Consider the following 25,591-nt stretch of genomic DNA (forward strand, 5'->3'; position numbering starts at 1 on the left):
TAGAGAAATGGAAGCTCAGGGTTTGAGGAAAGAAGAAAGTTGGAACATAACTGAGGCAGGATTTTAATTCCAGTCTTCTGGACTAAAAATGTTGAGTGCCTTCACCAATGTCATCTTATCTCTCTCTCTCTCTTTTTTTTTTTTTTTTTTGGTGACACAAATTTACTATTTATTCTTTGAGGGAAAATTTACACAAACTGAAAGGCATTTATGTTAACAGCATTATTCAATGAGTTTCTGAAATGCATGTATCTGTATAATGCAGCCCCCTATCAAAATATAAAGTATTATCACCCAGAAAGTTCCCCTCTGCCCCTTCAATTTCCTCCTCCCCCTCAACAGTGTTCTCTCTCTTTTTTTTTTTTTTTACCATAGATGAGTTCTGCCTGCTTTAGAACTTCATGTAAATGTAATCATATGGTATGTACTCTTTTGTCTGTTTTATAACCCAATTACTTGATACCAAATACGATGGAGGTGACCTAACCCATTCTGGCCAAATTGTTGAATTTACCTTGTTTGTACAGTCAGTTGAGATGCATGGAGATTGGTTGCTCTGTCCTTGTTTTTGTATGATGTCCAAGATAGAAGGGATTGCCAACTACCTGAAACAAGTGGTTCTCAAATATTACTATGCTTCAGTGTCCCCCGGGGAAATCTGCTATAGGTGAAGTATTCTGGTTCTCTTCCCCAAAGATTCCAAACTGAAGTCTGGGTTGCATCCAGAAAGTTCTGCTTTTCAATAAGCACCCCAGGTGGGGCCAGTTAGAAACTTCAGGATAAAGCTTGGATAAACATTAACGTAGTCTAACTACCTTATTTTATTTGTAGATGAACCGGTAAGTCACCCTGGAGATGTAAGTTTACTTCTCTACTAGTAGTATTGGTGTAGGAATTAGAACCTGGGTCTTCATACTTACTATTATTATTATTATTTTTTTTTTAAAAAGGACCTCTAACCTCTGATTTGTGAATATGGGTGTTTATTGAGTCCTTTTTTTTTTAAGATTTTATTTATTTATTTGACAGAGATCACAAGTAGGCAGAGAAGCAGGCAGAGAGAGAGAGGAGGAAGCAGGCTCCCCGCTGAGCAGAGAGCCCGATGTGGGGCTCGATCCCAGGACCCTGGGATCATGACCCGAGCCGAAGGCAGAGGCTTTAACCCTCTGAGCCACCCAGGCGCCCCTATTATTTTTTTTAATAGCATGCATGAGCTGGGGTGGGGAGCTGAGGAGGGAAGGGACAGAAGGAAAGGGAGAAAGACAATCTTAAGCTGGCTTCACACCCAGCAGGGAGCTCAATGTGGGGCTTGATCTCAGAATCCTGAGATCATGACCTTAGCCAGAATTAAGGGTCAGACAATATTTAACGGACTGAGCCACCCATGCTCCCTTTTATCATAATGAGGTATAATGATTCCTAAGCTTTAGCCACAGACCCCAGAAATACACACACACACACACACACACACACGTGTGTATAGCTTTACTGTAGATTTAATAAACATAGATGTAATAAACATATGTATGAACATACAATATTACTAGGTACATGAATGCTTTTTAGCTCAAAAAGCATATTTGAAAGCATGACTGAATTCAGAATCGTGTTTTCCTTCATCAGCCTACAGAGTTTAAGTGTTAAATAAGGTTCCTCATAACCTGAGCAGAGTAGGAGCCATGGTCTAGGGTCCTATTATCTCTGGCAGCTGCTGCATCATTTATAATGGTCAAAAGTAGATGCTGTAATTAGGCCTTTACTTACCAGCTTAACTTAGATCAGCTGGGGACATTAGAAATCAGCTAAGGCCTGAAAGCAATCATGGTGAAGATTGGATGAGACTTCTAATGATATCTTCAAACAGAATGTTTCCCAGAAGTCACCATTTCCAGACTAGCCAGGATTGGAAACCTCAACTTCAGCTTTTTAACATATACGCATACATTACATCCTCTGCAAGAATGGACCTAAGGGGGCCCAGGTGGCTCAGTCATTAACTGTCTGCCTTTGGCTCAGGTCATGATCCTGAGGTCCTGGGATTGAGCCTCACATCGGAATTCCTGCTCTGTAGGAAGCCTGCTTCTCCCTCTCCCACGCCCTGTGCTTGTGTTCCCCCTCTCTCTGTGTCTCTCTGTCAAGTAAGTAAATAAAATCTTTAAAAAAAAAAAAAAAAGAATGGACCTAAAACAAGCCTGATTCTTGGACCTCTTAAGACAAGCTGTGTGTTGATAAAGACTTTGGAGGATTCACCCAAAGACCTACTGGGATGGTTTAGTAGCAATTCCATGCATGTGGTGAATAGGCAGATTGAGCAAGACTCTCCAGATGAGGAATATGGAAAGAGGGATATGGGAGTTGGATGGGGGAGTATACAAAATCTCCCTCTCCCCATCACTCCCTACACCAATGCTATGGGAGTGGAAAATGTGAACTTCTTATACTTGGTACAATGTTGACATTGTATGGGGGGCTGTACCTGCGCTTACACGGGAGATTTGCAGAGCTTCCCCCTTCTGTCTGGGAGCATGCCGTATAGTCCTCTGTCAATGTAGCTATCTCTGTCAGTTGTCATGGATGAGTTCATAACCTATTTTTGTATCCTTTAACTGTGCCTGTTGGTGTCTTTCCATCAATCATGTACTCCTACACCTCTGGTCAGACCAGGCAGGGTGGGAGGGAGTAAAGTTAACAATAATGGTAGTTATTTGGTCAAGTCATATCTACCTACTTCTGCAAGTCTCTAAAAAATTAAGTCAGGGTCTTAGGATGTCTACTGGTGCGCAGTAGCAGCCTTTTCTGGGCCTTCAGCCCCCAAATCTGTTTACTCTCTATTTCTCTTTTATCCTCTTGATACTCACTTTCTTGATCAGCATTTGGTCTGTTAGTCTATATTTTGTGGACATCTGTTGTTTGGGATTCTAAGCCTAGCCGGGAAGCTCTTTTCTTTTAATGTGGTGTGAATACTTTAGGTGACCTTCACAATGCTCTATACCAGGCAATCAGAGTTACAAAATACAGAGATATTGTGACGTCAGGAAAGAAGCTTGACATTTTGAATCAAGATGACCTGGGTTCAACTCTTGCCTTCGTTATGTTTAAACTCTGTCGTCCTCAAATCTCTGAGCTTCCATTTCTCCATCTGTCACGACTGGAAGTGTGGCACGCCCCTCTGCCACTGCCTGCTCTCAGCGACAGAGCTCAACAGGACTTAATTGTTCAAGCTGGTGCCTCCCTTCCCTGCTTCCTTGGTTAATTGTGCTTCAAGGCCCCGCCAGGAAGCACCCCAGTGTGCCCTGAGATCTTCACATTCTCTTTCTACCAAGACTTCGACACAGCATGAAGAGTTTTGAGGTACAGTTGCAACCAGAAAGAAAAAAGAGTTGCTCCTTGAATTGAAATTGAGAAGACTCCATGCAAAAAATCTGCCTTTTCAAATTTTCATATGTTAGATTTCTGTCAAGTTAATTATTAGGAAATGAAGGACTGCATTTTGGTGGGACCTTAGAAATGACTCTCATTTTCATGGGGGAAATTGCCTGAAGGCCTAAACTAACCACTTACCACTCATTACAACCCAAACTTAAATTCGGAAATAAGGGTTATCCACTTGAAAACAAACAAACACAGTAAAGTTCTGTGGTGCTTAGCACTTGAGTTACTTCTAGGCACTAATGTAAAGAAATAACTTTTTCTTTTTTCTTTTGTTACTGCTAATCTCTTTACCTTAACCTTGCTCTTAAGTCCCATTTCTCCCTCTGATGCTCTGTATTTATTTCAGAATATTTTACAAGACTTCGTATTTTCTCACCCTGATCCTGCCCTCACCTTATGTGGCTGGCTCCCTAAAAGGAAAAAAAATCATATTGAAGTGTATTGAGGACAAATGACTTACCTACATATCAGAGGTTTGTTGTGAAATCAAGTCAGACCATATAGATTAACATAAAATAAGATCTAATAGTCCTAGAAGGATTTTGGCATAATTTTGAATTTTAAGTGTCCTGAAAAGATTATTCTAAGCATTAATGACCATTTTTTGAATATTGGACAACAGTGTGATTGCTTGATTCTTTTGTTTTGTTTTGTTGCATGCAGCCTAGACACACCCCTTGAAAAGAAAAACCACACACAAAGTGGATCAGACAGTTTGCAAGTATAAAAAGAAAGAAACATTAATGTGGCTGGAAATATCCCAACTAAAGCGCTTATTTCTGAGAGTTGGGTTAGAATTTTTAAGAAGAAATTTCTTTGAAAAACCAAATTGTGCTAGGGAGCAGAGCTATCAGATCGTCTTGAGTTTTTGGAATCCTATAAATTGAGTGATCTAAATATAGGGAAAGTTGCTTTGTAAATGGAATAGGGTCTTTTACTCCCATTCCCATGGGAGTGTATTGTTTGGGACATACATATTTGGGCCCATTTTTTGTTTGGTTTGAAAGGAGCTTGAAAACTGAAGAGCAGAGTTGATTCTGCTTTGATTATTGTAATGCCAACATACTTTTATTTGATGCAAGCCTAGTGACTCCTACTAATCAGGAGGCAAATGTGCTTCAGTAATGAGAGATTTTTCTAGATGAAAGGGGAAATATTTGGCAGCCTTGGGTTTTCTGCCATATCTTGAAATGGATGTAAAAATCTCCTTTCTAGGATGCTATACTGACTCTGGGGGTTTAAATGCAGTTTAGAGAAGAGCCTCCAAGTGTCAGGGAATTTCCAGAATGCATTACACCTTAATTTATATATTAATTTAAGAATTACATTCTTTTTTTTTTAAAGATTTTGTTTATTTATTTGACAGAGATCACAACTAGGCAGAGAGGCAGGCAGAGAGAGAGGAGGAAGTAGGCCCCCCCACCGAGCAGAGAGCCTGATGCGGGGCTCGATTCCAGGACCCGGAGATCAGACCGGAGTCGAAGGCAGAGGCTTAACCCACTGAGCCACCCAGGCGCCCCAAGAATTACATTCTTAATTTAATTCAGGATATCACCAGCAGGAAGGAAGGAAGAAAAAATAGATGGATTTCAAAATTGCCCAAACGGAGGACTGTGATACTGAAGGAAATGTTGCCTTTATTATAGTTTAAGGAGACGCATTTGAGCTAATGACACATTCCAGTTCTGTGGAACTATAAATGCCATTTGATTTTTCTCAGAGGATCAATTATAGTTTCCCAACAGGAAATGAAAAGGAAAAGATTCTGAAGTTTGTCTGGGGGACAGAATTATATAATTTCAGGACTGGAAGAAAAAAGGGGGGAAACACATTGATGAGACAGGCACCTAGCATAGGTCAGGAAGTAAACTCTGTGCTCAGAACCAACCCTTGCGGTTAATTCTCCCCACCACCTTACCAGCTTCATGTTGTGATTTTCATTTACTGATGAGCTGAAGGTCAGAGTAGGCTTCCCAGAGTCACAGAGTTAATAAGCATGTGAGAACACCCTTCACTCCTTACTACCTTTGTCTAAGAAGGCACAGAAGTCCGTCAAACCCCAGGCTCAGGGTCGAGTGGTTGAAACAAACAAACTGGGTTTTCATGGGCAAACATACCTGGATGCTCAGGGACGAGTCCTTGTATATGTGTGTCCCAAGCTTCTGGCTTTCCTGGGTGGCCCACTCCACAGGACAAAGCTTTGGTGGGATCCCACCCATTAAATTAAGTTCGTTAGCCTTATCTAGTGCTTTAATTCCACCCTGTGGACTATTGATGGAGTACTGGTTCCCCATCTAGCTCTTTTTCCTATTTCCTCTCCTAATTGTCCTAGGGCTATTCTGCCCGTTTCCACCCCAGGTTTCCTCTGAAAAGCTGATAATAGCTTGAGCCCTTCCCAGTGTCCCAGTCTCCAATGTCTGAATGTTTCCCAAAGAAAATGTCCATCGTCCAAGTCTACTGTGCATGAGAACCTCCAGTAAATGATTGCCTTTGGAAAGTGAGACCATTTGTGTTGACTGATCTTCAGCAATGCTTCCTTAAATTGGGCCCCAATATATCAAGCTTCCTAGAGCTCTCCCCAAGCAGACTTGGTTCTCAGAGAGGCTAACTGATTCCCCCCCCAAAGGCTCCCAGCAAATAAATGACATAGTTAACCACCATTGCTCTGTGCTGCAAATGAGCAGGACTGTAACTAAGTTCCCAGACTGACATTCGTTCATTCACTCAAAATATACCTTTTGAATTCCTACATGTGCCAGGAGTTAGTTCTAATTGCTTGGTATATATCAGTGGACGGAAGCCATAAGCCATTAGCTAAGTCTATTCCATATTCCATAGGAAAAGCCTTTAAGTCTTTGAAGACTTATCTTTTTACCATCAAGTCATCTCTAGGCTTACAGGCTTAATATATCCAGTTCTTTCTGTATATCATGTGATGTCCTCATCCCTTAGAGGGAGCTTCATTAGAATATATGTGCCAAAGAGAATGTGCTGTATTGTTTTGCTCATTTTTATATCCCGGTGTTTAACAAATAGCGATACAATATATAGTCAAAATATAATATGAATACATCTTATTTCTGAAACTCTTCTAGTTGGGCTGGCATTCGGTCTGCATCACTTTCAGCTAGAATTGATAGATTGCCTGAGTAATGCTAGGATAACTTTTACATTATGGGAAAAGATTGATGATAATGTGTTGTTTTAAGGAGACGACTTAAGAGTGTAAGTGGACTAGCCCAGGTCAAAGATAGTCATTGCAAGAAAAATTAAGCTTAAAACTGCAGGTGAATCAGAGATCCTAGAACCAGGGAAAAAGAACTACAACATATCAAAAAAGGGTTGCAGATATTTGGAACTTTAGGTTTATATGTCCGAATGAGGAATTTTCCAAAGGAATAAACTCTATTATAAATGATTTTATTACCAGCATGAGATATGTAACTCTTACCAGCAGAACCTATTATTACTGCATGGATATACTTTAAATACACATTTTAAATAAATATTGTTTTCTCCTTTGAATGCTTGACATTTATTGCCAATGCCAATTATTTGTTAGTTTACTATTATACTGTCCTCTAGCCACTCTTAAAATATTATATGGTTATATATCATTGTATAATTTTACTTTGTATGTTTTGTCTCCTTAAGCAGAGGAATGTTACCTTTTTTAAGAAGCACAAGTTTTTTCACATCTTTATGGGTCTCACAAAGTCTTCAAGAATGTTGTTGTATTAGTCAGGTTGGGTCAAAATGCTGTAACAAACAGACCCACAGATCTATAATGGCTTAAACATACTGCATCTTATGTCTTGTATCTTATCCATTTAACTAAGCCCAGTGTGGTTGTTCATGAACAAGTGAATTCAGTGCCAGAACTTTCAACGTTTTATTCCTCCCTTCCCTGAGGTTTGATTGCTTCCTGCATCGAGCTTGCAGAAGCTACAAGAGTTTAGAGGAGCCACATCCCATTCTTAACACCTGGCACCCAAACATAATTTCCAGCCAGTGTTATTGGAGAGATGAGTCACGTGGCCACATCAGCCTCCTAGGGGACCAGGGGATGTAGTCCTTTCCTGACCAGCCACTTCCCAGACAATCCGGAACTCTTGTCAAGACGAGGCAAAAATGGATTTTGATGGGCAGCTAGCTGTCTCTGCTAAGTGCAAAGTGGGGTTTAACAAATATTTGTTGATGTATTTATATCAGCAGTAAAGATTAAATCGCTCTTATTTCTCCTTGGAACAGTGCTATTAAACATCTCATAGCGGTGTCTTATAAGATAAGACAATCTTATAGCTGTGTGCACTACATTATACGCATTTCTCCAACAATGATTTGAAAGATTGCTGATGTTTATCTAGGGGGATGTGAAGCAATTTAATATTATTAATTGCTAACTAATGGATAAGATTTACCAGAATTGTCAAAGCTTAAAGCTCCAAATAATCATTTCTCACACAAGAAAATTTATTATGCCATTATGCTTATTTCTATCAGGGTTCCTATAGTGCAATCACTGTTTGCAATTAAATTTTTATTGCACATTTAATTTATCTTTCCCTCTAGTGGGGAAATGTATTAAAGAATTCATTTGACACCAGTATCTTCTCCCCTTCTCTTTTTCTCACTTCTACTCCCCCTGAAATAGATAGGAATATATTTGTATCTTGGTATTAATTATACAGGAGCTGAGGAGAACAATGCTTGCTGTTGCCTGAAGGGAATTAGCCAGCCAGAATTAGCTTTATGGAGAACCAAGTGGACTTCCATTATACACATCCATTTTCAGTGGTTTATAAAGAATTCTGGAAAAAATCCATTTATATGTGAAAGCTTGCTTTTCATCGATTGAAGTAGAAAGTAATTTTGGTTTCTGAATATTAAAGGCAGACTGCTTGATAAAGGTTGGAGTTGGGGGCTATTTAGTTTACAAAGTACTCCACTGAAAATGAAGTTTTAGGTTTCTGAAGGTATAGCTTTTATGTGCAGGGCTTAACAATCTTGTTCCCTACCCTTCTGCCTGCCCCAAGAATTATTTAGTTGGATCAAGAGGAAAACACTTTTTCCATCACTAGGGCTTTTTTCTTAATAGGGCCAGATTTGGTAAAAACTCCCTCAGTCTTGGTGCAGTGGAATCTTTCTCTTGACTTTCAGAAAGATTTCTAGCTCTTGGGCCTAATTCACTAAGACAGAAGTCATCTTGTATTATTGATTCATCTGAAGTTTCGGTCTCTCACAGGATTTGATAACACACCACAACTATATTTCTCATGTTGAACAACTACCAAAGTTTTGTGTTTTGGGTAAGAGGCTTAGCATGACAAAATATCAGTGAACCTATTTCTAATGTCTAAGTGAGTCTCTATGTATACTTTTATATATGCTTTGCTCTTTTGACCAAATACTGAGGCTTGTTGAACTCAGGAGGGAATATAAAGCTGTCCCACCTCTCCCAGCAAGAATTTCTGAACCCTGGTTATGACTTCAACATGCCTCTGTTGACTTTCCACTGAGAGCACTTTCCCCTCGGATCACACTGAATGTATTTAATTTATGTATTTACCAATGACTGTGGTTGTCCTGTTTCCTTATAGACTTTGACATTAATGCCCTGAAGACAGTGTAATTAGTGCCCCAGAAGAAAGAGGATTTAGGGCTGACATTACGGGGTTTTGATACAGGACAGTAGCTTGGGACGTAATAGTTTCTAAGTAATTTTCCCATCTTTCCCTTAATACCTGAATGTAACAGCCAGTCAAGAAAGAGTGAGCACGCTGCCAAAATTGAACTGCCTTCCCCATCCATCTTCTGAGGGCACTCTTCTGGAACCTCATAAATTGTGTTTAGCCTTGGCATACCATCCAGTGGGGCTTCTCCTGTAGTGATGGTATATTCCTGTAGACCCATGTCCCAAGTCTTCCCATCGATCCTCAGATTTTCTTTCTCCTGTTACTGATTGCTGTTACGTAGAATACCAGTCCTTTGGCATCATTGCCCACATTGTGTGCAACCAACCAATGCTTATAGGGTGTTCAAATGTATTTGTCTCTGTGTTAACACCTGGCTTTATTCCAAAGACCTAAGAGACCCATTTGACTATCTTTTTCCTTGAACTGATCCGTCATCCCCCGCCCTGAGAACTCCACCCCTCACCTAACTGGTTTTAAGGCTCTCCACTAGGTATAAGTAATTGAAGGCTGCTTAAACTAGTCCGTGGGGAAGGATGTGATTGTTTTCAGATTAGAAGAAGCTGGAGAGGGGTGCCTGGGTGGCTCAGTGGGTTAAGCCGCTGCCTTCGGCTCAGGTCATGATCTCAGGGTCCTGGGATAGAGCCCCGCATCGGGCTCTCTGCTCAGCAGGGAGCCTGCTTCCTCCTCTCTCTCTTCCTGCCTCTCTGCCTGCTTGTGATCTCTCTGTCAAATAAATAAATAAAATCTTTAAAAAAAAAAAAAGAAGAAGAAGAAGCTGGAGAGGTATAGGAAATGCCTGGTGTGGAAGTACACCTCCTTCTCCCATCTTTCCTGGGCTTCTGGGAGCTCCCATCTGAGGCTTTCTCTGTATATCTGCTTCATTTTCTTCATTTTTTGGTCTACAGAACAATGTTCTCAAGATCACCTTTTTCATTTTCCAAATTAACTTAACTTGCAAGTAACTTGGTTTGCGTGCTTCTGACCGCAGCCCTGACTCTACATGAATATTTGCTTTAATCACCCACCCTCAATGGCATTTGGTCTTGATGTGCTGTTGTGTTGTTCAAATTCTGAAGTGCAAGTAATCTGTAGCCTGTTGCCTACAGTCTTCTTGTGGTTAGAGTCTGTTAAATGTAGTTGCCCTCATTAACTAGGGCTAGGTGATTTACTTTGTAATTTCCAGCCATGAGTACTTTCATTATTGGGAGATTTTAAAAGAAAATCTACAGACAAGCAGGAAAGGTTTTGCCAAATGTTTTTAGGTAGAAATGAAATAAAGGAGGACTTTTTGTTTGTTTGTTTCTCGTGTTCTGAAAAATTCTCTGGGTAGAATCTAATTTATATTCTGAATTTAAATTAGTGATGTAATTTGTATAATAGAAGCCCCACCCCCACCCCTTTCACTAAATACATGTTAGATAAATATTTAAATAATAGTGGCTTGACGGACTAATTAATGCTAAATCTGCCCAGGGTACCTGGTTTCAGGCTGGCCACGGTTGCATTTGGCTCTCCCAGCAAGCTCCAGCCCCACATTATCTCTAGAAGCTATGTTAGCAATTGGCTCAGCTTCCTGTGTAAGGGGATTTAACCCCGGCTACCCTGAATGGCTGAACATGTCTCTCCCCTGGTCAAGGAAGGACAAGGGGTGGGAGGAAGGGGAGCCACAGCAGCAGGGGACCACCTTTTGCCTCAGCGGGGATGGCAACTGCCACCCTCCCCCAGTCACAGGAGAACAGAAGAACAGACCCCTGGACTGAACAGAGGTTGGTCCTCTGCCAGGCTGTTCTGTTGTTTCAGTGTGATTTCTTTGCAGTAGGATGCTTTCCTGTGGAGCCACATGATGCTGTTCTGATTTGGTTAGCATTAATTTGGGCAGCATTAATCTAAAGATCATGTTTAATAGCCTGAGCATGGTTATTTATATGGATGTATCTTTCTTTTCTTCTTCTTCTTCTTTTTTTTTCTTTTCTGTAGCTGCTGAATTTTAATGCTGGAGGCCTTGAGTTTGCTCTAGCCTGGGTTAAGCCTGCGGCCCAGACTCTTGTCCCAGAGGCTCTGTATCTGGAGTTGCAGCTCGCTTGATGCTGCTTTCAGGCATTCTAACCCAGAACAACTGCCTGCTGTCAGCGTGGAAGGAATGCAGGTGGCCCAGAGGGGGAAAGCAGACAGCAGCACCTCTAGGCAGGCAGGCTCCCTTGTTAACTAATGGCTGACATGGGGTCAGATGTCTCTGTTCCCCAGAATAGTACTTTTCCAGGAGGGGCAGGTGGTCTTAATATGCCAGTGACGGATTGCATTGTGGGAGAATTCCTGGCTGAAGTGGCTGTCAAGTGCACCGAGAGCCTCTGTCATCCATGCAGGGAGAGTGAGCAAAGGGCTGACCTTAGAAACCCTGCACAGTTTTTCCCAGACTTGATGTCACTTGCAATTATTAGCATCGACAGCACATGGTGGTAGACCTTTGCTGCTTCTGACATTCCTATTCCATCCAAGCTTACCCAAGCTCTTCTCCCAGCCAGCGTTTCAGACTCAAGTCTCAACGCCCTCTGATTCCTCCCTTTCCCACAGACTTCATCCCCACAGTCACCCTCATTCCTCCTGGCACAACATTACTTTGTGGACAATAACCTTTCCCAAGACAGAGTCCTCTTCATCTCAGCCAGCAAGGGCTGAGAAGCAACTATAGGGAGCCAGTAAGAGGAGATTTTTATCTAAGAAGTCAATTTCTGTCCTTAATTCTGAGATGACTCTGGAATAAGGCTTTGTACGTAAGGGAAGTGCTCAAAGCCTTATTGTTTCTGGTCTAGACTGATTTCTTTTTCTGATGATTTGCATGGTGGTTTGGTGAGGCTCTGCTGCCTGGTACAGAATTTCTTATCTCTTGTAACTCCCCTACCCCCAAACTTGAAGGGTTTTGGGTTAGAAGTGGAGTTCAATCAAAAACAAAATAAAGCAGATAATAGGAAAAGAATTGTGGGATGTAAATTCCAGCCATTCTACAAAATTCATTTTGTTTCATCTCCATGAAACTCTTGTTCTAGCTTTACACACTGATGCTATCTTCTCTACCAGCCATAGATCCTACCATTGTACTGTTAATATGTGACTTAAATTATTGTGTAGCCTTAAGCTCGTTTCTAGGTCCTTAATGACTGCAAACCTCTCCCCATCCCTGCCACTTCTAAGTTGGGGTATAAGGGCTTTGGAGGCAAAGGCTGTATTTTACTTTACTTTATTTTATTTATTTATTTTTAAAGACTTTATTTATTTATTTATTTGGCTGACATCACAAGTAGGCAGAGAGGCCAGAGAGAAAGGAAGGGAAGCAGGCTCCCTGCTGAGCAGAGAGCCTGATGTGGGGGCTGGATCCCAGGACCTGAGCTGAAGGCAGAGGCTTAACCCATTGAACCACTCAGGCACCCCCAAAGGCTGTATTTTACCTGGAACAACCTGAAGATGAAGTGGATGGAGATCTGAGTGATTTTTCAGAGCCTCAATTAAAAGCCCTAAGGCTAGCATGAGAGAAAGCGTATTATTGGAGTGTTAGTTATGTTATGAAAAACATTATTGATTTATTTATGCCTCCATACCATTTTAAGAAAGTGATTGGAAACGGCTCATCTCTATCCTTCTATCTGCATGAATATAACGGGATAGATTAAAAAAAAAATAAAGGTGAGGAAATGACAGCAAAGGGACAATGAAATCGGAAAAAATAGGATATAGAGAGAGAAGGTTTGATAACACATAATGGATATCATAAGACACTATTCAGCTGCTGGAGATGAGCTTCAAATTTGGCTGTAAATTAACCAGCATCCACAACAAAGGGGAAACACAATCTGTTGCAAAAATTATGGTGCCCATTAAAATGAAAACTGAACACAGTCAAGAAAAAGCAGCTCTTTCTGGTTCTGAGTTCCCAGTGACCTGCAACTCATGACTCCTGAGAAGAGGCACTGACTTCGATGCTGTCATTACCAACATTTTATCATTGTCAACGTTTTCAAAAAGTGGCAAGTTTCTCAGTGTCCCCCAATGCATGCTAGTAGCTTAGAGTTCACTAGAAATAGTTGTATGAGGGCTCAAAACTGTATGCTGAATGGCAGTATTTTTCTTGCTGAAACTAGGAGTACAGTAATTTTATGTAGTTTGTATATCAATAAGCATTGGTAATCAAGCTGGTGGAGGACAGGTTTGACAGTCACTAAACTTATGGATGTATACTTGAGTACAAAACCATAAAATCTCTTCAAGAGAGGAAGCCTGAATGTGGGTGTAAATATACAGGTAGGAAAAGGATCCATTTGAAACAAGTGCAAATAATTATAATGTAAACATTTATGACCAGGTGCCATACCAGCAAATGAAGGAAAACATGGTCAAATCTTAGTTTATATGCACAGAAAAAATCACTTCAAAGGAAAGAATAAAGAGTAGAGAACATTGGTTTATAGGTGTTGATGAATCCACACTTAGGAAATTGGATTGGTCCTTTTATTTTGTGTTTAATACCTTGGCAGGCGGACTGGGTGGTCTTCTAAGCTTTCAGAATGTGGTGGGAAGCTGGGGAGAGAAAGGCATAACATGGAAAATATTGACCAAATTATAGTAGGCTAAGGGAAAAAGGGCATTTACTAAGGAAAAGGGGAAATAAGCCTGATGATGAGAGAGAGAGGAACAAAGAAGGACAGAGTGCAGGGCAAGGAGAAAGAGAGGGAAGGAGATGGACACATGAGAGATACAGAGAGGGAACACAGGAAAGAGAAAAGACATTCTAACCCTTCGACAGAGGGCAGCAACTTACCTTTCGTGCGGAAAGCTGTCAAGAATAGCAAAGCTTCCTCTTCAGAGAATAGGAGGTAAAGAAAAATGAGACTTTACCTTCATCAATCTTCTCTCTGCCTTTTAGATTTTGTCACGCTCCCGGGCTAAGTGGAATACTACAGGTGGAGGCCAGTCCTATCCAAATGAAGAGCAGGAGACAAGAGTATGTGTTCCGGAACAGTGGCAACAGGGCCCAGAGGTACTAGATTACCCATGGCCTCATGAGCTCTGATAAAGAGTCTGGATTTTGTTTTATAGTTTATGTGGTACCTACATAGGGGAGCAATGGAGTCACATTTGTATTTTAGAGAAATTACTTTGGCAGCATTATGAGAGGTTGGAGAGGGCAATTATCAAGTCATTTCTTGCCCCAAAACTTTAAGTTCCTGATTCCTCATAGAAGGCTAACTCATTAGCCCAACATCTGCAGACTCCTCACAGCGATGTCTCCCTGTGCCTGAGGTATTTCCGACCCAGCTTTCCCTAACTCGGCTCTCACGAAATTAGTCTACTTATTCCTCAACTAGGTCTGCTGTACTGATGCTCTTTTCTCTTTTGGGGAGGCTCCTTCCACTTGGCTTTTCTAAGCTAAGCACTACCCAAACTTTAAAGCCCATGTCAAATGCTTTTACCTTTAAGGAAGCAAAATAAATTGGGAGAAACAATCTGATCCCTGAGAACCACTATATCTGGATGCCATACCAGCTTTACTGTTTGTCAGCTAACAGTACAGTGTTACCCACCCGGATGTTGACATGGATACAGTCGAAATAGAGAACATTTTCATCACCACAGGGATCTCCTGTTGCTATTTTATAACTACATTCATCAGTTAATGAATGGATAAAGAAGATGTGGCACATATATACAATGGAACATTACTAGCCATGAAAAAGAATAAAATCTTGCCATTGGCAATGATGTGGATGGGGCTGGAGTGTATTATGCTAAGCCAAATAAGTCAGTCAGAGAAAGACAAATGCCATATGATTTCACCCATACGTGCAATTTAAGCAACAAAACAGATGAACATATGGGAAGGGAAAAAAAAAAAGAAGGAAGCAAATCATAAGAGACTCTTAACAATAGAGAACAAACTGAGGAATGGATGGGGGATGGGCTAGATGGGTGGTGAGTATTAAGGAGGACACTTATGATGAGCACTGGGGGTTATATATATAAGTGATGAATCACCAAATTCTACTCCTGAAACAAGTACTATGTTATATATTAACTAGCCAAAATTTAAATAAACATTTGAAGGAGGAATAAAAAGTTTTTGCACCCTTGTTATTTTTTTATTAAAATTTTGTTTAATTTTGCAATTTAAAGAGTTACATAAGGTCTGTAAACATAAGCTGTTTATACCTGTGTGTTTATGTATAAATACAGATTTATTTTTATTTATTAGTAAACTTTGATTTCTAGAGCAGTTGAAGGTTCACAGAAAAATTGAGTGGAGAATATAGATCCTGTGTCCTCACACATGCACAACCTCCCTACTATGAGCATCTCACAACAGACTGGTACATTTGTGAAAGTGGATGGACCTACATTAACACATTTTTAGCACCAGTATACATAGTTTACCTTAAGATGACCCTTGGTGTTGTACATTCTATGGTATGGACACATGTATTATGAAAAGTATCCATATTACAGTTTGTACTGAAAAGTTCATGGCCCTACAAAATCCTCTATGCTCTGCCTGTTCATTGTTTCCTCCCAACCTTTGGCTAAACCACACTTTTTTATAGTTTTGCCCTTTACAGAATGTCCTATAACTGAAGTCATACAGGATGTAGCCTTTTCAGTTTGGCTTTTCACTTGGTAATTTGAATTTAAGTTTCTTCCATGTCTTTTCTGGGCTAGATAGCTCATTTTTTGATAGAGCTCATTTTCTTACTGAGTTTTAAGAGATCTTTGTATTTTTGGGAATGATAGCCCTCTATTAGGTATGTTTTTGCAAATATTTCTCATACTCTATGACTTGTCTTTTGATTCTCTTGACATTGCCTTTCACAGAGTCTAAGTTTTTAATTTTAATGAAATCGAGCTTATCAATTATTTCTTTCACAGGATATAGCTTTGGCTTTGTATCTAAAAAGTTATCACCATATCCAAGATCATCCAGGTTTTCTCCCCAGTTACTGTGTGTTTTTTTTTTTCAAATGCAGAATTTCTGTGTAGGTCATCTTTATATCCTTTCTTTGTGGTGACTTTCTATATCTTTGCTGAGGTTTTGCATCTTTTGTTTGTTTGTTTGAAGCATGTATATAATAGTTCATTGAAGCATTTTTTATCATGGCTGGTTTGAGAGTTTTGTCTTAAGATCTCTGTCATCTCAATATTATCTATTTCCTTTGGTCATTCCTTTTGAGAGCTACCTAGTTAGTGGTGTGATGAGTGATTTTTTATTGCAATTTGAACATTTTCATATTTTGTTTTAAGACTGGGTTTTATTTGAGCCTTTGGGTTAAGCAGGCTTTCTTTATCTACACTGTAAGGAAAAGGGAGTGGTGCTGCCTGGTTAGTGCCAGGTCAGGAAGAAGTCCAGCTTCCCTATTTGTTTCTGTTTACACTTGATGGGGTGAACTCCTTCCCACCACTAGTTGAGACTAGAAGTTCTGGGTCTCTCCATAGTCTCTGCTCTGTTGTCAGTGTGGTGGCCTTGTTACTACTGGTGTGGTGAGGAACCCTGATTTCCAGTAGGCCTCTGATGAAACTACCTCATTACTGCCAGGTGGAGATGAAGTTTAGGCCCCTTATAAGGTCTGTACTGATATCCTAGTGGGGGTGACTTAATACAAGCTGGTGGAGATAAAAGTTCAGACTCCTGATGGCCTTCCTGCCATCACCCTTGTGGGTACTGGAGTGTTGTGTTACTACCTAATGAGGGTGGAAGTCTAGTCTCCCCATTCAGTCATTGTTGGTACATGTGGGTGACACCATGGTTTTCTCTTTAGGATTTGGCTGGAAGAGAGTAGCTATTGCTTGAAGTTTGACTGTCTTGCTTGGCCACCCTTTCACTTGTGACTTGGCAAGGGACTTTTGTTTGTTGGTGCTTTTGTCATCTGAGTATGTTGGTATTTCTGGGTTGCTGACCTCATGTGGGCTAGAGGATACTGGAGGAAAACCTAGAGATCTCAGCAGTGTGATGTTCTGTAGATCTCAAAATCCTCAAGTGGTCTGCCTTATTCTCTCAATGTCTTCTGTTTGTTTTATATAAAATATCCAGGGTTACAAAAAAAAAATATCCAGGGTTATACTTATATTTAGTGGGTAGACTAGGTAAAAGTATGCCTATTCCATCTTCCTGGAAATGCAAATTTTGTATGATAATTTTTATGAAGTGTCTATAACATAGATTGAGCTAAATAAAAGTGTGCCAGGATCATTTATTAAAACATTAACTTGTATTTCTCCTCCCTTTGTTCTCTTATCTTCCTCATTTCAATGGGATTCTCTTTTTGTCAGATCCCTGGGGACCTCACAAGCATTTTATTTTATGAATGAACCATGATGCTAAAGGTAGGATCCATAAAGAAGTTTTTAGAGTCCGAAGATAAACAACAAAAGCTAGAGCAAATGATCAGAATGTAGCTTGACTTTGTGAGTCATATTTTAAAAAATGGGTTTATTTGGATAACAGAAGTTGGGGAAACTGGCCATTGGTTTGCTTGTTCAGCTTTTTTTTTTAAATTACTACCAATTTTCTCTCCTTTCTTCTGTTTTCACAGTTTTTCTTGCCAGCCTTTCTGAATTTTTAGAAAATGCTTTTCTGTTTTCTTTAATGTATCTTACATAAATGTTATCTGTACTGCTGCTAATATTGTAGTTTTCTAAAAATTAATCTCCCAATCCGATTATCAAACCTGAAAGTGGTCACAGTATTAGAAACATACCAGAAAGGGATAAAAAGTATAAGTCAGGTAACCATGGGACTTTTTTAAAACTTATTTTTGTTGAGTTTTTTTTTTTTCAGTAGAATAGCAACAATTATGCAAAGCATTACTTACATAAAAACATTGTATAAGCAGCATGTACTTTTGTGTGTTTTCATTCTATTTCAATTCCTGCAATTTAAAAATAATACTTATTCTTTCTCTTAAAATTAAAGACATGCCTGTGTTCATTGTGTAGAGTATGAAAACTGTAAAAAGTACAAAAAGCACACGCAACAAAAACCTTTGATAATTTCACTCATTTGCTCCACAGACAGAAAAAAAAAAATTTGTGTGAGAAGGCAAATGTCACTATGGGGGTTCTATGGACAATGAGTCTAGTTCTCAGCCTTAAAATTATAGGCACTGGTTTTGTGGACACACTTGGAATGGGACTGTATCTTAGGAATAAATTTAAATGAAGTGTTCCTAGAAACCTGAAGTATAAAATCAGAATACCAGTTGACTGATTTCCAAATAGAGACATAGAGAGGTCTGGACATTTATGTGCTCTAACCAGAATATTGTCTCCTAGTTTGTCTAAGGGGAGGTAGTACATGAATAGATTGTTTTGTGAGCCTAGAGTCAGAAAATCGTATTTGAGTTATACGTTTTAAATACTGAAAGAAATCAGGCTACCCCAGTCTGATAAATCTTCCCTTTCTATGTATGTACACCTGCAAAGTGGTAAGAAAAAGCAGTCCTTCTGTGGTCGATTTTTTTTTTTTTTCCTGTATGGACAATATTTCTGTGCTTTCTTTTCCTCTAAATATTAAAAAAAAAAAAATCATCTTGGGTGCCTGGGCGGCTCAGTAGGTTAAGATCTGCCTTCAGCTCAGGTCATGATCCCAGGGTCCTGGTATCCAGCCCCACATTGGGCTCCCTGCTCAGTGGGGAGTCTGCTTCTCCCCCCCGCCCCACACCTGCTGCTCCTCCTGCTTGTGCACTCTCTCTCTCTCTGACATATAGATAAATAAAGTCTTTTAAAAAAATATCTTAATTTAGGGGCACCTGGTTGGCTCAATCATTAAGCATCTGCCTTTGACTCAGGTCATAATTTGAGGGTCCTGGGATAGAGCCCTACATCAGGCTTCCTGCTCAGCGGGGAGTCTGCTTCTCCTTCTCCTACTCTACCCTGCTTGTTCCCTCTCTCACTGTGTGTCTCTCTCTGTCAAATAAATAAATAAAAATCTTTAAAAAAATCATCTTAATTTATATTTGTAAGTTTTTTATTTAAAAAACAGGCTTCTGGTTTAAGATAGTGTATTAAAAGCACATACTTTTCTTCACTTATTTCTGCCACTCCCATTAGAATTATAGTAAATAATAAAAGGCATAGAGCCAGAAGATCAAAGAGGTCCATCTGCTTATGCGAGAACTTAATATAATTGCTGGAAGACAGAAAAAGTGTTCTCTGCTGATGAAGTGGAGAAAGATGCAGATGGAATACATGTAGGAGTTTGCCTCAGAGGAAAGTGTCTGTTTTCCTGGCAGATTTCCAAGAAAGGACGAGGTCTGAGACTCTGGAGGTAGAGAGAAGTGAGTGTTGTCAAGTGGTTTGACAACGTGGGGCTCAAAGGTCAATATACATAATTTAAAAATTGGCATCCTTCATTCATACCTGATTTTTAGAGTGTGGAGGCGACCCTGGCACTTCCCCAGGACATCCTTCTCCAGTGACCAAACGACCCACTTCCCACCATCTCACTGTGAGACTTTCTGGTGACCCACAGCCAAGTGCTGGATGCCAGTCCACTCACCTCCTCCCCTGTGAGCGCAGATCCCAAAGATGGAAGGTAACTGAAGAAAGCTTAAAGCCTGAAAGAAAAAAGGGGACAGACAGATTTTAGAAAATCCTGTGAACAAGCTATATTTTTCTCGTCTACAGCATAAACAAATGCTATCAAATATTGAAAAATGAAACATTAAAACATTTAATCAAAGACATTGACATTTACATAGAAAATATGTAACTAAAATTTAGGAAAACAAAACTGAAATCATTAAAATGAAGTGCTTCTCGGTACTGAAATGAGGGTGAGTTGAGGTGATGAGATATTTTTGATTAAAATCTCTCTGTGCTGTTTGAATTAAAAAAAAGAGAGACCTTATTTTGGATAAAAACTGACTAAAAATTTAATTTGCAGGACAGACTTATAAACAACAGTCTACCGAAAAAAAAAAAAAAAACATACTGCCATTTACATTTCTCTAATATTTGAAGCTTAAAGATAAACCATGGTTTGTAAGAGGAGCATCTAACAACATATCTGGCATTTAGTAGATGTTCAAAATGTATTTATTGAATGAATGATGTTAACATTTTTAAACTTTTTCTGTCCTCATCATGTATTTCTTAGCTTTGTTTAAATAATTTGGAATTTAGATCTGGATTATTTGTATTTTCATTCTGGTGGTTTCTTTTTAACCTTATAAATTCAGCAGTTAACTCATTTTAGTGCTCATAGTTCATCCTTTTAAAATCACAATAAAAAACACAACTTCTTTATTCTTGAATGTCAATTTTGAATAATGTTTCTGCCAGCTGGTGTATGTCTTTCAGTAATTTCTCAGAAAGGATACTTAGGTATTAGAATTTTTGATTCCTTATATATCTGAAAATAAAAATTTTTAGTATTTCCACACAAATGACAACTCAAATAAATACAGATATTTTAGGTAACAGCTTTTTACCTAAAATTCTACACTGTTTTGTTTCATGTTGTGAAAGGGAAGTCTGAATTTAGCTAAAATTTGCTTCTGTCATGGTCTTTCTGTTGATCCTTGAATATCTATAGGATTCTTTTTATTACTTAAATTTAATTAGTCAGCATATAGTACATCATTAGTTTCAGATGTAGAGTTTGATAATTCATTGTTGCATACAACACCCAGTGCTTATCACATCACATCCCTGTAGGATTCTTTCTCTAGATCTGTAGAGATCTAGATCTTAAAACTTTTCTAAGTAACTCTATTTTCATTAAATTTTCCATATTCTTGGTGAACACCTTTTGCTTTGCTAAAATGAGGTAGAACAAATCTCAAATTGAATTACCACCAGCTGTTCATCTTCTCAGCCTAGAAGGGCCTTGTTTTTACTCTTAAGAGAAAGAGGGCATGGCCACTTTATGTTCCCATGCCTTATTAACTGGATAACTTTTCCTTTAGCTAATGACCCATAGGGGAAACAAATACATACAGGATGACTGTGATTCTAGTCCAGGAAATTTGATCAAGGTATGCCAGAAAATTTGATAACATGTCACCAAGTGGAAACCCAGAACTCAAGTACAGTTCCACAGGGCTGTGTGTAGTTGCATACTCTATTTTTAGCCTGAGTGTCCCTGGTGTTCTTGATACTTGCAGTATCTTGCTGCCTCTCTTTGAGTCAAAAATAAATTCAAGAAAGGCAGAGACAATACCTACTAATTGTCTGCAGCCCACATAGTTGGACACATAGAGGGTGCTCAATTAGTTTTGACTGACAGATATGCTAATCATTCACTTAGATGGGTATAGTTTTGAAGAGTATCCCAGTGTGAACTTCAGCTGTATTACCTATAATTCAGGCATGGTTTGAAATGTTATGTGGATAGATAATGTTGAGCCTCCAATGCCTCTTAACATGAAATTCCTAGGACTTTGTTCGTCATGGTGTGGTTTGGGGACCAGCATCGAGGTCATCTGGGAGATTGTTAATAGTGGAGAATCACATTTCTCCTCACGTTCTACTGGATCAGAAGCTACCCATTAGATTTTGACAAAAACACCCCTTGGAGATTTCTATAACAAAGGCATCCTGAAGAAAGAAATGACTGAGTATTGTCAAAACTTTGGAGTCTCCAGCTTTCTTTTCCTGGATTGGATATGATGGGCTCAATAAAACAATGGGGGAAGTTAAAATCAGTGTGGGATTTGAATTCAGCAGTCTCTAGCAGGTTTGGTGCATGAGGCTTTGACCTACAGGAGACAGCTCCAGAGTTCTTGGCAAGAGCTTGGATGCCCATGACATTTGGCATTGGTGGACACATTGGCATCTACACTGGGTATCATTTGCATAGCTGCTGCTCTTGGCTTTGCAGTGATGAGAGGCTTCAACCCAGCAAGCTGGAGCAGGGAAGAGGAAAAGTACAGTCAGCTTTCTTTTTGCCAAGAAGGCTAGTTTTTGGAGCACCATCTCATTTCCTACCTCACAGAGAAAATGGAGCCATCAGATGAGTGGCCTGTCATTTACAAAATTGCTTTCATCTGCATCCATTCTTTCCTTCTCTTATGTCTACATTCTGATTCTATCACTTTTTGCTTTCTGAAGAATCACATGATTATCCCCTTACTGCACCTTCTGATAACACATATAAATATAGTCACATATTTTCTTAAAAAAATGGTTCCTTTGACTCCATCTTCCACACTAGTTAGTCTTTCTCTTCCTTTTTTAAAAAATTAATTGCATTATTATTTTGAAGTGGGCATATGAACGTTCTTAGCCTTTTGTTACTTATAGTGGGTTTCTTTTAGCTCTATTGAAGTATAACTGATACATAATATTGTGTAAGCTTAATGTGCACAGCATAATGATTTGATACATTTTTCCCATTAAAAGTTGTTGCAATCGTTACTTTTATTGTTACTGATTTTAAGTGCTGCAAAATATATCAATACAGAAAAATCACATAATCAATTATATATGTATCACTAATTAATATACTTTAGTTTTTCATTTTTTCACTTTTATAAAAGTAGAATCAAATATATATGTTAAGGTCTTTTACTTGACATTTTGTTTATGAGATCCATCTATAATGTTGAATGTCAGTGTAGTTCACCTTCACTGCTGTTATGGTATAATGTTGTAGGCATATACTGCAATCCACTTATCTATCCTTCTCTAAGTGGACTTTTCCAGTTTAGAATTACTACAAATTATGTTTCTATTAACATATCTGTACAAGTACCATGGTACACATATGTAAGAGTTTCTGTAGAGTATATTCCTGGAAATGGAATGGCTGAGTCATAGGTTATATATTTTTCACTTACAAGATAATGCCAAACATTTTCCATTCTTTCAACCACATTTGGTGTGTTAATTTTCTCAGCATCCTTGCCAACATCTGATAGCGTCAAACTTTTAACCCTTTGCCAAGCTAGTGAGTGTGCAGTGGTATTTAATTATAGTTTTCATATTCCCCCGATTTTACATGAAACTCTACTTTTCATTTATACTATAGTCTTCTTTGATACAAGTGAGTGTACAAATTATTTGTTCATTAGAAGTTGGATAGTGTAGTTCTTACTAATCCATAGAAATTTTTTATACATCCTGGATATTCTTCCAGTTGTTTTTGCTGCAAATGGCTTCTGCATATCTGAACTTTTTTTTTATTGTCTGATGAACAAAAGTATTTAATATTAATGAAATTGAAAGTATCAGTATTTTTCTTAATGGATAGTACTTCTGCATCTTGTCTAAGAAACTATGTTTTTTAACTTATAAAATCTTTATTATTTCACCTTTTGCATTTAGATCTTTACCTGAACCTGCTAGTTATGTATGAAATGAGGAAAGCCTTCGATTTCGTTTCTTTTTGTATGACTATCTACTTGTCTAAGAATTATTCATTATAATGTCTGTTATCTTCCTACTTACCTGAAATGCCATCTCTGTTATATATCAGATATCCATTATGGATAAATCTGTTTCTCTGCTCTTTGTTACCTTGCTCTATGTGCCCATACATATTTTATTACCAAGTTTAAAAATAAACTTAAGATATGGTAGAGGAAACCTTCCCAGCCCATTTTCTTATTTATGTGTCTTGGTTGTCCTTGGTCCCTTTGCATTTCAAAATACTTTATTATTTTTTTTAACTGACATACTACATCATATTAATTTCAGGTATATAACATAATGATTAAATGTTTGTATATATTGTAAAATGGTCCTCATAATTAGTCTTATTATCCCTCACCATACAGTTACAGAATTTTTCTTGATATGAGAAATTTTAAGGTCTACTCTTCGAAGCCTTCAAATATGCAGCACTGTATTATTAAATATAACCACTATACTGTATATTATATCCCCATGACTTATTTTATAAGTGGAAGTTCACCTGTTTCATTGACTCGAGCCTCCCTCTGACAATCACCATCTGTTCTCTACATCTATGCAGTTGATTTTTAATTTTTTTTTTTAGATACCACATATAAGTGAGATCATATGGTATTTGTCTTTCTGTCTGACTTATTTCACTTAGCGTAATGTTCTCAAGGTCCATCCATGTTGTTACAAATGGCAAGATTTCATTCTTTATGACTGAATAGTATCCTAGTGTGTGTATGTATGTGTGTGTATGTCACATTTTCTTTACCCATTCATCCACTGATGAAAATTTAGAATTTAGGTTGTCTCCACACCTTAGCTATTGTAAATAAAGCTTCAGTGAACACGGAAGGTACATATATCTTCTCAAGTTAGCATTTTTTGTTTTGTTGGATAAATACCCAGAAGTGAAACTGCTGGATCATACCTATTTTTAATTTTTTTAGGAAACTGTACTATTTTCCATTGTAGCTATACCAGCTTACATTCCCACAAACAGTACACAATCATTCCCTTTTCTCCACATCCTTGCCAACACTTGTTGCTTCTTGTCTCTTTGATACTAGCCATTCTGACAGTCGTGAGGTGATAATCTGATTGTTGTTTTGATTTGCATTTCTCTGACCAGTGATGTTGGGCATCTTTTCAAGGGTCTGTTGGTCAGCTGAATTGTCTTAGGAAAATTGTCTATTCAGATACTCTGCCTTGTTATAATTGGATTGGTTTTGCTTTGCTATTGTAGGACTTCTTTATATATTTTGGATATTAACCTCTTATCAGATATATGATTTGCAAATATTTTCTCCTACTGAGTAGGTTGCTTTTTCATTTTGTTAATGATTTTTTTTTCCTCTGCAAAAGCTTTTTAGTTTGATGTAGTCCCATTTGTTTATTTTCTCCTTTGTTGCCTTTGCTTTTCATGTTGTATCCAAAATAAAATCAATCCCAAAGACTGTTTCAAGGAGCTTACCACCTATGTTTTTTCCTAGGAGTTTAGTAGCATCAGGTCTTAAGTTTAAGTCTTTAATTCAATTCGAGTTAATTTTTACTTATGGTATAAGACATGAGTCCCAGTTAATTCTTTGCATTTGGCGGTTGAGCTTTCCCAGCACCATTTGTTGAAGAGAGTATCCCTTCCCCACGGTATATTCTTGGCTCCTTTGTTGCAAATTAATTGACCATAAATGTGTAGGTTTATTTCTGGGCTCTCTATTCTGTTTTATTGACCTATGTATCGGTTTCTGTGCCAGTACCATACTATATTAACTACCATAGCTTGTAGTATGTTTTGAAATCAGGGAGTATGATACCTCCAGCTTAGTTCTCTCTCAAGATTGCTTTATCTAACACAGGCTTAGCCTGTGTTTTTTGTGGTTTCATGCAAATTTTAGAATTATTTTTTATTCCTGTGAAAAATGCCTTTGGTATTTTGATAGTAACTGCACTGAATCTATAGATTAACAATTTAAAATTTTTTTTTAAAGATTTTTATTTATTTATTTGACAGAGAGAAATCACAAGTAGGCAGAGAGGCAGGCAGAGAGAGAGGAGGAAGCAGGCTCCCCGCTGAGCAGAAAGCC

General features: G+C 38.6%; 2 long non-coding RNA genes across 2 annotated transcripts in view; one reads left to right on the forward strand and one right to left on the reverse strand.

Moving 5' to 3' along the window:
- Positions 1 to 520: 520 nt before the first annotated feature.
- LOC125094685 (uncharacterized) lies at positions 521 to 2,936 on the reverse strand. The gene is made up of 3 exons (XR_007125654.1): positions 2,855 to 2,936; positions 2,487 to 2,640; positions 521 to 605 (listed from the first exon to the last, which is right to left on the reverse strand). It is a non-coding gene; the product is annotated as an uncharacterized LOC125094685 (long non-coding RNA).
- A 174-nt stretch (positions 2,937 to 3,110) lies between these two features.
- Positions 3,111 to 25,591, forward strand: part of LOC125096167 (uncharacterized) — a 66,722-nt gene continuing 44,241 nt past the window's right edge. Inside the window, exon 1 of the long non-coding RNA XR_007126089.1 lies at positions 3,111 to 3,351. This is a non-coding gene — a long non-coding RNA (uncharacterized LOC125096167). The remainder of the gene's footprint in view (positions 3,352 to 25,591) is intronic.

Source organism: Lutra lutra, chromosome 3 (assembly GCF_902655055.1).
Source record: "Lutra lutra chromosome 3, mLutLut1.2, whole genome shotgun sequence".
Taxonomy (NCBI): Eukaryota; Metazoa; Chordata; class Mammalia; order Carnivora; family Mustelidae; genus Lutra; species Lutra lutra.